Source organism: Amphiura filiformis, chromosome 10, assembly GCF_039555335.1.
Source record: "Amphiura filiformis chromosome 10, Afil_fr2py, whole genome shotgun sequence".
NCBI classification, from domain to species: Eukaryota; Metazoa; Echinodermata; class Ophiuroidea; order Amphilepidida; family Amphiuridae; genus Amphiura; species Amphiura filiformis.
In genome coordinates this window covers 28,935,097-28,948,771 of record NC_092637.1, presented here as the reverse complement: position 1 = coordinate 28,948,771, position 13,675 = coordinate 28,935,097, and the positions used below count along the sequence as shown (strand labels likewise).

The 13,675-nt window shown below is 37.7% G+C and overlaps 1 non-coding gene across 1 annotated transcript; it reads right to left on the bottom strand.

Annotated features, from left to right (window-relative positions):
- Positions 1 to 655: 655 nt before the first annotated feature.
- On the bottom strand, positions 656 to 728 carry Trnav-gac (transfer RNA valine (anticodon GAC)). The gene has a single exon. It is a non-coding gene; the product is annotated as a tRNA-Val (tRNA).
- Between the last annotated feature and the right edge of the window lie 12,947 nt (positions 729 to 13,675).

Genomic DNA, 13,675 nt, shown 5'->3' with positions numbered 1-13,675 from the left:
ACCAGTGGGCATTACAATTGTACAAAAAATCGCTGTGAGCAAATCGCACATTAGAATACCAACCATAGAGTCTGCGTGTACTTCCAACCCAGAAAACACAAAAACGTTTTAAAAGCAGGGGAAAGAAGAATTACGCATCGCACACTAGCACATGTTTACAAAGGGAAACATTACATGCATAGGCAGATATACCAGAGTAAAATCTCCGGACATACCTGCCTGTGCGGGGACTCGAACCCCAGACCTCTCGCTTGTCGGGCGAGCGCTCTTACCACTGAGCTACACAGAATATCCCTGATAAACAGGACTCAAGTCTGGTACTTATGGGTATGAGGAGTCATGCGGGGTAAACAGTACAAACAACACATTACATACCAGTGCACGAGATCAATTAATGATGCTTACCCGCCGGCCTAATATAATCATGCAAACAAGGGAAGAGGCCTACGCATCATACACTGGAACATGGAAACATTCAAACATTACAAACTAGCGCACGAGATCAAGTTAATGATGCTTAATCGTATTCTTAATATATCAATATACAGGGAAAGAAGAATTACGCATCGCACACTAGCACAATTAAACATGAATTTACAAATGCAAACATTACATGCATAGGCAGATATACCAGAGTAAAATCTCCGGACATACCTGCCTGTGCGGGGACTCGAACCCCAGACCTCTCGCTTGTCGGGCGAGCGCTCTTACCACTGAGCTACACAGACTGTCCCTGATAAACAGGACTCAAGTCTGGTACTTATGGATATGAGGAGTCATGCGGGGTAAACAGTACAAACAACACATTACATACCAGTGCACGAGATCAATTAATGATGCCTACCCGCCTGCCTAATATAATCATGCAAACAAGGGAAGAGGCCTACGCATCATACACTGGAACATGGAAACATTCAAACATTACAAACTAGCGCACGAGATCAAGTTAATGATGCTTAATCGTATTCTTAATATATCAATATACAGCGTTTTAAATAAGTTATATTTTGGCTTTGGTTTAGGTAAAAACGTTTTAATAACATTAAAATGTCGGGTTATATAAAGGTCATGGTAACGTTTTAAAACGTTTTGTATGAAAACACACTACAACAATATTTTTAAATGTTTTCAAAAAATGTTATTGTAAAATATTTTTACAAACATTTTTGCCAAATATTGTGTCAATACTTAAATAACATTATGTTAAAATATTTGAACCCAGCAAACACAGAATTGTTCTTACAATTTTTTATCAAAACCTTTTAATAACATTTAAATGTCGGGTTATATAAAGGTCATGAAAACGTTTTTAAAACGTTATCGAAAATATTTTGGGCAAACATTTTTCGCAAAATATTTTTTCAACCCCAAAATAACATTCTGTTTAGAATGTTTTGTATCAAGTTTTCAAGAATGTTTTTGGCATGTAATTAAAACGTTTTTATACCCTTTATATAACCCGACATTTAAACATTTTCTGTAAAACATTTTTGCTTGCTGAGCAGTAGATGTTTTTTAAGTTTATGAAAACGTTTTATACTCTTAATATACCCTTTATATAACCCGACATTTAAACGTTTTCTGACAACCTTTTATAACCTTTTGCGAATGATGTCGAAAACGTTTTGTGTTTGCTGGGAAGTCACGTTAGGCCTTTCTAACTGCACCTGTCCTATAATGGGCTATTCCATTTAAATTCCACACTATGAGTATGAAATGGAATAACACAATAGGTTTTATACACCATTTGAAATCGGAAGATTTAGCTTAAGTCTCCCACAGAGTGAGTATGTGTTTTAATACAATGCACAATTGGGTAACTTCTATTTGAAATACTCACTCCGGTTGTGGTAGATATTGGTAAAGCCATACACGTGGGGGGTATGGTTTTAAAATAACAAACCTAATTCCATTTGAAAAACACAATCCCTCTGTGGAAGACTTTTATTACATCTTCCACAGGGGTATGGTAGATTTCAAATGCAATAGTCCATCCTTGGAGTGACAGGCGAGTAACGTGAAATAAATTACTTCTTATTCGCTGTATAAACTACACCAAGACTCAGAAGGTATTTTTGTCGGCGCAACGGGGAAAATCGTCAATAAATATGAAGAACAAGTTAAAAAACCAAATGCTATTTCAGTTGAAAATCGGTTACGAAACGTTCTTTGAGTGAAAACCGAGTAATATGAAAATATAGACTTTTGTATTTGTCCATTTAGTACTGCGCAATATTTAATGCACGACTTAATCTTTGTAATTTTGAGCCTTGTTTTCCTTTGTAAATTTACCAATTTTATGATATATGAAAATATTTGAACACAACGCTCTATCAATTTCTTTATATTTTCTTTTTTCTTTATATTTTCTCTCATTCCTGGCTTCCCTTTTCCCTTTTTATGTCTCTTACAGCCGTCTGGTAAGGTGGGGGGCAAAAACCAAATACCGTGTGCAGCATTCGCACTAAGTAAATGAGTTGTATTTCTTGTCGAATTGAAACTACAATTGTTTCTCTTTTATCTTGTCTAATAAGCACAGCGAAGGGATAACTTCCACCCTTGACAGACGGGCGCTGTTGTTGACAAAATAAAGACGGCATTTAAAAAAAAAAAACTCAGATCGCATTACAAATGAAAATCACAAGATTTTAGACAAAAAACGGTGTCTGATGAGAGATTATACGAAATGTCTAAATTCTTTTTAAAAAAAATCTTTTGGTAAAAGTAAAAAACGTACAAAAGCAAGTGCTCCTCCTCCCCGATAATATTCATCTGTCGAACTGCTGCAGGCCCATTAAACATGTTAAATGAAACAACACATCTGTCAATGTAATAGGAAACAGGTGGAAGAACTGCGTGGCCTGTGTCCTGGAGAAAGTGAGTGTGAAAGCGATACTATGTCGGAAATTGTCATCTGTGCAAAAAATTGTACGCAAAGGATATATAACTTCAAGTCAACAGGGGACTTCGTTCAACAGTATTCATCGCAGTACAAGTTTGAATCAGGGTATTCGGAACATTGAGTGCAACAGAATTTTGAAATCAAAAAGAAGAAGACTGCCTGATAAGTAGTAATTATCATTGTAATTTTTGAATTGTGTGTTCATATCCAAAATCATTGTCAAATTATACTTCACTTTTCATTATAGATTCAGATTTATTTTGTTATCTTGATCAAACAATGTATTGCTGTTGTGCATTCGTGTGAGAACTGGGAGCAGGTGTATTTGGCTTGAGTAATTGCGAAATTTAACAGAGTAGAAAAGAGCCAGTAAGTAGTGATTTTTAAAACACGAACAAATGGGAGATATATTGAACGAATACATCTTGGTTTTATAAGTATCAAGATATCCTAAATTCGGACGTTGACGAATGTGTCCCCTGCTCTGAAAGTCAATTTTGAGATATTTTTATTATGATTTAGATATATATCCACATCCAGAATCCAATACTTACCTACGATCATTTATCAGTCTCACAGGCTTTTATCACCGTTTTATACCAGATATTTTTGGAAATTGCGTGAAAGATCTCATAAAGAAGGGAGAACCTAACAAATTATTAGGAGATGAACAAGAAACTTAATTTCAAACACTGAAATCGAAACTCATCAGCACACCTATCCTTAATTTGATAGTCGTTAATAAGACATTCACTCTCAGAAGAGAATTGAGAATTGAGGAGAATTGTCTCCTATGGCATATGTAAGCAAGAAGCTGAATAAGTATCAACTTAAACGGAACAGAATTCCTCATCCAAACAGACCATCAGCCTTTAACCTACCTACGAAAATCAAAGGTAGCCAATGGACGAATAATACTTCAACCATTCCTGTATATACAGAATTGACTTCGTCAAAGGTACACATAACGTTGGAGCAGATTTCACAAGCAGAGCTGTAGCCGATAATATGTAATCATGAGAGCAGAGGTGAAGTACGATCTATGGACATGGCAAAAGCAGAGGTAAAATAAGGTGGAAAGTAAGATCCATGGAAGCAGATGTAATGTAAAGATCCGTGGAAGCAGATACTTGGATAAATGAATTACATATATTTATCTGGGGTGAATTTTTACGTAGACCTTTGGATACAAGTCACTTTTATTTTATATTATTAAAAGAAAACTCATGTAACCCTACATATTTAAACATTTATATTGTTTACTTAAAGCCACAGATAGAAACAACAGATGGAAATGAGAGTATAAACTAACCATTAGATACCAGTTGTAGTCCTACCAATGCATGGCACATTGGATGGCCTAGGGAAAGTTAGCCCATATTTGCAAGACTATCCATACCTTCAAGTTGAAATAAACCTACTCGTGTTACTATCTTGTCATGGTCTGGCCTGCTCTCTGCTGTTTTACTGGGACACGATGATTTTCAATATGGAGTTTTAAGTTGTTAATTACTCGATTTACAAAATCTAGCAAAATGATGGCCAACAGCACGATGCTATTATACTATCTGCTTCCCCTCTCAGCTGTGTGATATTGTGTTTTATTCCGTGATGATATTTATTTATCAGGTTTATAAATGCAATGCAAGTGCAAGAGTCCAATTTAAAAAACTGTAAAATTTATTGGTAAGTATAAGCCCAGGAGGTGAATATTTTGTAAATGAAATTGACTTTGCATGAGTGTTTTACCTCATTTGTTGGCTCAAAATTAAAAGGGGGCATAATGTGATCAATGTGAGAATCTATTCTTTATTGAAATCGCACATGATTCATTTAACGTTTGTTTGTAAAATACCAATTTCCATCGTGCAGCAAATAAATAAAGGAAATAAAGAGCCACAAATGCATTAGAAGATGCCACATTTAGTATAGTAACTTTGCAGGTTGATAGTTTCTATCGCATGTCGTGTGTATGTACACGTATATTGTTTATTTCTTCAAATAAGCAGTTTCAGTCGATCTGACTAGTTTTTGTCATAGTACTACCTTCTTTTGAATCACTTGTGATGACGACGTTCGAAACTAAAGCTATCTGTCAGATATTAGAAGTATTGTTTCTGCGGATTCAACTGCGATATATACCAATGAACAGGTAAAACGTTCAATTTCGATTCATAGTCGTAATTTTTTTGTCTGTTTAATGCTGATGACTAACTAATGGTGATTTTCAGTTTTTACCATACATTTCAGGTATGTAATATACATAAATGTATCAGGTACTGTCAGCCAAATGCCTAAGTTTCATGGTGATTTACAAGCAAAACACAATTAAAAGTTTTATAATAATACATAAAAATAAACTGAAAAATGTATTAAAAATTGTTAAGGAGATGAATTGCTGCAAGCAATCGCAATTATTTTTCATTTTTCAAATTACAGTTGGAAGAATTGCCAGCAATTTGAACAATATGATTTTATCTTGTTTTTCTTCCATTTTCTACTTGCTATACTAGTCCTGTTCTGTTGTTAGCTTGGGTTAATTTGCGAGGGTGAAGCCAAGATTCTACCCAAAGATTCAATATTGCCCGTGTGTAACGCTATTGTAAACCCGTCAATTTGGTTTGTCACTCATGACATGCTAATATTTGCTCATTGGGTGTTACAAAATGAGAATTGTGGCTATAAAATTGTCACCCTTGGCAAATCGAGAATTTAAAGGCCAAATTGTGGGATAGGCTTTTACGACGGGAATTCATAACAATTAGTGGGTTTTTAGCGGGTTCGCCGTCGGACAAGTTTAGAACTGTCAAGCTTTCGTCAGGGGTAGCTCTGACTTCTTCTTGCCTACTGATGGCTCTGAAAAGAACCGTTCACTGATGTCTGCCCCTTGTCAACAGAGAACAAGCAGATCTCGCCTATCTGCTAATATAAAGATTTTGGTGGCTCTGAAAAGAGCCGTTCACTGAAAGACTGGCCCTTGTCTACTGAAACAAGCAGACCTCGCCTATCTGCTGATTTTAAAGGTTTTGGTGGCTCTGAAAAGAGCCGTTCACTGAAGACTGCCCCATGTCTACAGAAACAAGCAGACCTCGCCTATCTGCTAAATTTAAAGGTTTGTTAGCTCTGAAAAAGAGCTGTTCAATAAAGACTGCCCCTTGTCAACAGAGAACATGTAGACTGCATATACTGTAATAGAAGTATACGGCTTCTAATATCGGCATCGAATATCTTTTGAAACCCGTTGCTTGGTTCAGATTTGTTGATGACACCTTCGTCGCCTGGCGACATGGAAAAGACGAACGGGTCAAATTCCTAAATCATCTCAACAATCAACACAAGTGTATCCAGTTCACCATGGAGATTGAGGAGGCGGGTGGCATACCTTTCCTTGATGTCAAAGTGCAGAGATCTGACACTAGCTTGAGTTTCGCCATATACCGAAAACTCACTCACACTGATCAATATCTTCATTTTAACTCTAGTCACCATATGTGTGCCAAGAACAGTCTTGTCAATACACTGGTTCACAGAGCACTGACTCTGTGCATGGACAAAAGTTTGGAATATTTTAATTTTTATACCAAATGCAGTTTTCAAACATATTAGGAACATGTTTATTGTTCTTAAGTAGTGCTCAGTTGCATATAATTGAAAGATGCAAATGTCCTTTGATGTTTACATCACACAGTTTGTCCATTAAACAAAGATTTACATGAGGAAGAGCACTACAATGGAATGATCATACAATTGCAACACTATTGGTGCTGTCTTTGTATTGCGCCAAATGAGATTAAAGGCACTGACAAACTTTATTGTTTTAACTCTTGCTGTGACATGTCCAGATAAGTCTCTTGCTTGACAAAACACAACTCAATATTTGGTGTGTCCACCCCTTGCCAGCTCAAGGTCACGTACGCGACGCGGCATTCCCTCGATCAGGGTTGTCAAGGTTCCTTGTGGAATATTTTGCCAACAAGCAATGATGGCGTGTCTAAGTTCCTGCAGGGTGGTTGGTTGGTTGTCCATGTTACCTAACCTGCGGGATACTTCTGCCCATAAGTTCTCTATTGGGTTCATATCCGGGCTCAAAGCCGGCCAGTCCAGGTGTTCTACGTTCTCATTTTCAAGAAATTCCCTCACGCGTCGGGCTCTGTGGGCTGTGGCGTTGTCATCTTGGATCACGAAATTGTTCCCGAAGTCTCTTCTTGCAAACGGAAGCATAACTGTATCAAGAACATGCAGATATTAGTCCTGGTTCATGTGTCCTTCTAGCAAGTAGAGGTCTGATTTTGACCCACTGTGAAATGCTCTCCATATTGTGATTCCCCCACCACCTCCTTGGACTCTAGGAAGGATACAATCCTCAAGCAGGGCTTGACCAACCTGTCTTCGGACCTTGAATCGGCCATCTTGACTGAAGATCACATGACGCCAGTGGCCTACTGTCAAATTCCTGTGTCTCTGTGACCAACGCAAGCGCGCTTGCCGATGTCTTTGCAGCAGTATCGGCTTTCTTAAACCTGCACTAACCAGTCTATTGTTCACAAGTTTCCTGGTAACAGGCGCGTTTATGAACCTCAGCCATTCTGTTCGTAGCCGAGACGCAGGCTTCGTGCGGCCATTGCGGCAAAGTCTCAGGAGAGATCGGTCTTCCCTTGCGGGTGTCTTTCGGGGCCGGCCGGACCTTGGTCTAGGTGTAGTAGTTTCGGTCTCTCGACGCCTCTTCAAAATTTTAGAAACTGCACCTTGTGTAATTCCTAAAACGACACCAATATCCTTCTGCTTGTAACCGCGATTACGTAAGTCAATGACGCGGGCGTATAAATCTGCGCTCAACTCGCGCCCCATATCGTATACAACAGGTAGATGCAGCAAATTAAAAATGGTTTCTTCACACGGTAATGCAAAAGCCAATGTAACCTTATGAATCATTAACGTTAAAACAACTGTGAAAAGGGTGCCCGATGGTTCATTGGTCATGCATAAGAAGCCATTGTCCTACATTACGTAAAGTGTGAAGTGGAATGGTACTTGAGACCTTGCCAGACACACGTGATTCGTTTTGCATGGCTGACGGGTCATTGATGGTAAGAAATATGCACTTAAAAACAGGGCTATGCAAAAAAATAAAAATATTCCAAACTTTTGTCCATGACTGTATGATGAAGAACTCAAACACATTGAAAAAGCGTTGAACAAGAATGGCTATCCCTCAAACCTCATACACAAGGCAATCAAGAAACAGACAGGAGAACGATCAGAATAAGTGGTGGACGATGAACACAAAGGCGTAACCTTCATGCCATATATCAAAGGTGTATCAGACAAAATATGTCGGTTTCTAAACCGTGCAGGGGTCAAAACATTATACTCTAGGTCGGCCAAATTAAGAAACATCCTAAGCTACCCAAAAGATCCTCTGCCCAAGGATCGTGCACCATGTGTGTACTCTATACCTTGCAGTTGTGGTGAGCAATACATAGGCCAAACCAAACGACCACTAAAGGTCAGAATATCTGAACACCGAAGAGCCACAAGACAAAAGAAAGAAGAGGGCTCGGCATTAGCTGAACATGCTTGCTGTGGGATGAAACAACAAAACTGGCACAAGTTTCAAACAACCAATCACAGAGCCGCTAATCTTTACCACGTCGTATGTGGCGCTCTCTATTTTCAAATTCAATAATCTGTACCACGTCCGCAATTAAGTGATATAAACGCTCATCGTACATACAATCAATCAATCGGTCCATGAGTGGCCAAACGGTTCCTGGTAAGCCGTATACTTCTATTACAGTATATGCAGTCTACATGTTCTGTTGACAAGGGTCAGTCTTCATTGAACAGCTCTTTTTTGAGAGCTAACAAACCTTTAAATATAGGCAGATAGGCGAGGTCTGCTTGTTTTCTGTTGACAAGGGGCAGTCTTCAGTGAACGGCTCTTTTCAGATCCACCAAAACCTTTAAAATCAGCAGATAGGCGAGGTCTGCTTGTTTCTGTAGACAAGGGGCAGTTTTCAGTGAACGGCTCTTTTCAGAGCCACCAAAATCTTTATATTAGCAGATAGGCTAGATATGCTTGTTCTCTGTTGACAAGGGGCAGTCATCAGTGAACGGCTCTTTTCAGAGTCATCCGTAGGCAAGGGGCGGTCTACATGTCTCATTCTTAGGTACTTTGTCCTGAAGAAGTCAGAGCTACTGCTGACGAAAGCTTGGCAGTTCTAAACTTGTCCGACGGCGAACCCGCTAAAAACCCACTAATTGTTAAAGGCCAAAGTTTACGTAGGAGTAAAAATTCAGAACGGGTAAATGTTTGTCCAAACCAAAATATTGCTCTGGTCACATACATTCAGCAAATATTTGACCTATGTACATCATATCCTTCCCGAATTATGAACAAAAATTTAAAACGTAAATTTTGGGTTCTACGGGCGTCAAATTGTTTGTGTAAGTTGTTTGTCCTGTCATGGCAATTCAAATAAAGAATAGTTTCTACTATATAGACTCGTTACAGTGATAACACAGAAAGATGTATTTTATGATATGATTCCTATTAATGATGACCTTTTGTGCTATGTTACCTATGCAACAACACACCTTAAGAAGTGCAAACTATTCTTATTAGCATTGTCATGACAGGTAGAACAATTTAAGAAAATTTTCATCAAAATCAAATCAAAGCATTTGTTCTGTTTTGACCCCTGTAGATCCCAAGCAGCTCATATCTCGGGCAGGACAAGTCATAAATCGGTCAAACTATACGTTTTTAGAATCTGTGTGACCAGACAAATAACCAGTTTTTGCCATGGGCTAGGACACAATTTGATCATTTTTTAATTTTTACCCCTATGTAAACTTTGACCTTGAAATTCGCGTGTTGCCCTTGTGTGAGAATTTTGCACCAACCCGAATCCTATTTCACCACCCAAAGTGCATAATTACCAAAAATGCATTATGTTTGGCAAAACCCGGCAAATTGGTGTTCTCTGCTGGACTATTTGTACTTTAAGAGGTAAAAGGTGTTTTTAAACATCCCACAAAGAAGCATGATATGGAATGCGTTCAGCTTGTGCTTTTATAAATTGTCCTCGATCGTGAATATAAATTTGCGATGAACGTCGATGAATTACCGTATTCGTTTTCGAGTTAGATTTTTTCACGTTTTCAGTGACTTGCAAGTTGCACAATGTGCATGACTTGTCATGCAAGCATAAATAATATGAATAATGGATGGAATTGAATGTTGCTTATTTGCAAACGGATTCATCTGGAATGAAATGGCCCAATAATTAAGTAGTGCACGCAGTGAAGACAGATAATCCAACCTATGATCATCAACAAATCGATCGTTATTTATGACAGAGGGGGGGGGAATGGGAAAATATAGGGGAGCACGACATTTTTGGGGGTCTTTAGGGGAATCTGAAATTTTAGTTGAACCAGGAGGGGATTGTTAAATTTTAAATGGAGAAAATTGGGAAAACAAGGGGAAGGCGAAAATTTTGTCGATATTTTTTCCAAAACGCCCATCCCCCCCCCCCCTGCCGTAAATAACGATCGGTCCCTTAACTCCACTCATTTTAGCGAAAAAGTCCACCAATAGCAAGGAATTGCACCGGGAGCTTAGACATAACAGGATGTCATAATAAAATACATGGTCTTTTATTGTTGTTGTTCATAGCAAATTAACTGTTATTGATTGTTACTGAATATGTTCATCAGGGCTGTTATTTAAAATAGAGACGGATTTTTATAGTCCAATTAAAACAGCACTTACTGTGGACGTTTCGCAATCTGTCAGATTTCTTTCTCAAAACTGATGTTTTGGTGATGATCTTCTGTTTAGAACTCGTTGTTGTTCAGCAACGCATGGGATAGAATAAATGACCTCTGTGATGTTGAGCGGATTCCATCTTTATCTTTTTTAGTGTGCAGTGATGTGTCATGGCAGCGGATATATTGATAGATAGATAGAAATCTTTCTTTATTGAGGGTAAAACAGCTTCAGTGACAAGCACTGCTTTCCAAGCAGGCCCTCATACAAAGTACATAATTATAATATATACAGACATAATTAAAATTTACACAAGATGTACACATTAAAAAAAAGTATCAAGTTACTAGAAATACAACAAAAAAGTTATGTGATAATAATGAAATTGAATGAAAATTACAATATACTCAAGGATAAACTTTTCAAACAGGAGATTGGTAAACTTTTGATTTGAATTGGCCTATTGAAATATTCTCCAACTCTGCTCTAACTACCGGAGATAAATTATTCCATGCATAGGCTGCTCTCACATGAAATGTACGTAGCCCTGAATTTGATTTAAATTTTGGCACAATCAATGTATTTGTACTATGATTTCTAGTTTGGTGGGTATGGATATCATGTACAAAGTTAAATTGAGAAGATAAGTATGATGGACTTAAGTTCCTTAAGCATTTAAAATGAGCAATAATAATTGATTATGCCATCTATTATCTAGTTTAAGCCACTGAAGTGTTTCCATCAATTCATTTATTGGTGTTCTAATATCTGCAGAAAGTATTGATCTGGCCAAATTATTATGAAGAACCTGTAATTTGTTATGAAATTCAATTGTAACTCTTAATACTAGAAGAAGTTTTGGATGAGAAAACGGACATTTTGATGAGAAACGGCCAAAATGGCGAGAATTTAAATTTTCTCATTCTTTTGGATGAGAAACTTCCTGGTGTGTGTGTCAATCATTATTGTCTTATTAAAACTGGTGAGAATTGCTAATCCCAGCTGAGCTCAAAATAAACATTATTATTTTCTCATCCAAAAGAATGAGAAAATTAAATTCTCACCATTTTGGCCGTTTCTTATCAAAATGTCCGTTTTCTCATCCAAAACTTCCTCTAGTGTAAGTGTTCAAGTGAAACGCTCTGATACCCCGCTACATATGGGATGGCGACAAGGGACGACAATCTGACAGATTTGGAAACGTCCACAGTAAGTGCTGTTTTAATTGGTCTAGGACAATGAAATTCGTCTCTTTGTTAGAGATTGTTTAGTCTTTGATGATTTGTAGTCATTAACTCTAAATCTACTCAGCCATATTGTAACACGATCTACGAAAGGGGGTGTTACAACCCCCTAATTGTAAACGTCGCCATTATATTTGGTACCAATTTATAGCAATGGGTCTCCTCTATCTAGTGATACCAAAATAAGTATAAACATTCCCCACATAATTTGATCGATTTTAAAACATGCGATTTTCACCGCATTTTACAACCACGAAATGAAAACCATTGGGGCCTCACCAACCCACCCCCAGCCCTCTATGGTCATCTTTGATGGCCGGTCCTACCCCCAGGTAAGGTGCTGGGATAAACATTTTATCACTAAAATGAACGCAAAGGATGTATATATGATTAGGTTAGACCGTTTGGGTGTAAACGTGCGCGTTTTTTTTTCTTATGACGGATACAATTTTAGGGTACAAAAAGCATTATTCTAATTTGAGCGCAAAAAGTACTTAAGTCCAAAATCAATATATTAATTTTATCTCTTGCTACCTGATAATCAATTTGCCCGAATCACGTCAAATTTCAAGTGACATTTCCTATAAACATGCAAAATTTCAGTCATATATGTCTTTCCATTAACTTCCTACAATATTTTAAAACTTTCGAAGGGTTGTAAACTCAAAACAACAAATAAAACTTATGTAGTTCTTGCTCTCAGGTCTTAAATTATTATTCTATTACAAAATAAATTAAACCCGTGTGTAATATTGTGATAACGAGATTTCTTCTTTTAATTGGATTCACTTAACTAGCGAGATACCGGGAATAATACGACTGGTTGAGTAAACGTCACTCTCATCTCTGTAGACTGTCAGCTGGCATATTGTTTGGTTTGGGCACTAAAATCTCGGACACCTCAAATCAATGGAAAAGACCGTGTTACCGAAGAGGTTATAAAAACCTAAAGACATACTCACACTAAGAGACAACAACGGAACAAAATATTATATTTACGTATGTTTAATATTAATCTACAACACTTACAACCATCAATAACGATATCAGATGAAAGATGGCCTAAATAATTATCTAACATTTTAATTCAGAGTGACCAATGCATACGCACGCAGTCATAGTGAAGATGTGATAGAGAGACGGAACTGCCGTAGATCAGAAGTGTGAGAGTTCATAAGAGCAATACATGAACCAGTGGTGTAGCGTGGGTAATCTTTTTTTTTGGGGGGCACCCTCCATGATTGGGGGCACTAGGACTGATGGGGGTGTCACAAGCCGTTTTTCGGCAATTTTCCTACGGGAATTTTTTAATTGAGCATTTGAGGGGGGGGGCACGTGCCCCTATGACGGTACGCCACTGGCGGGAACGTGGAGTAACAAAAAGTACGCAGAAATGATGACCACGGCCATACCGTTTCTAGTACATTTCAATTTAGACTTATTTTAAAGGAAGTCTCCGGTAATCACAACATTATGACTTATTATGTTAGAGAAATAATTATCAAGCACGAACTGTCTGGTGCAATGATGTCATGGTTATCTGTGCTCATTTGTCGTCGGTCTTAATTGTATACTGGGACGTCATTGCACTAGACAAATTTGGCGCCCGGGAATTTTGAATATCGCGTGTTGAAAGACGGATATTGTTCGTTTTCTGGTCAATTATGAGTTTGTTTTAAATAAAACCATGTGATTTGTGCTTGATAATTACTTATATAATGTTGTGATTACCGGAGACTTCCTTTAATGTTCTAC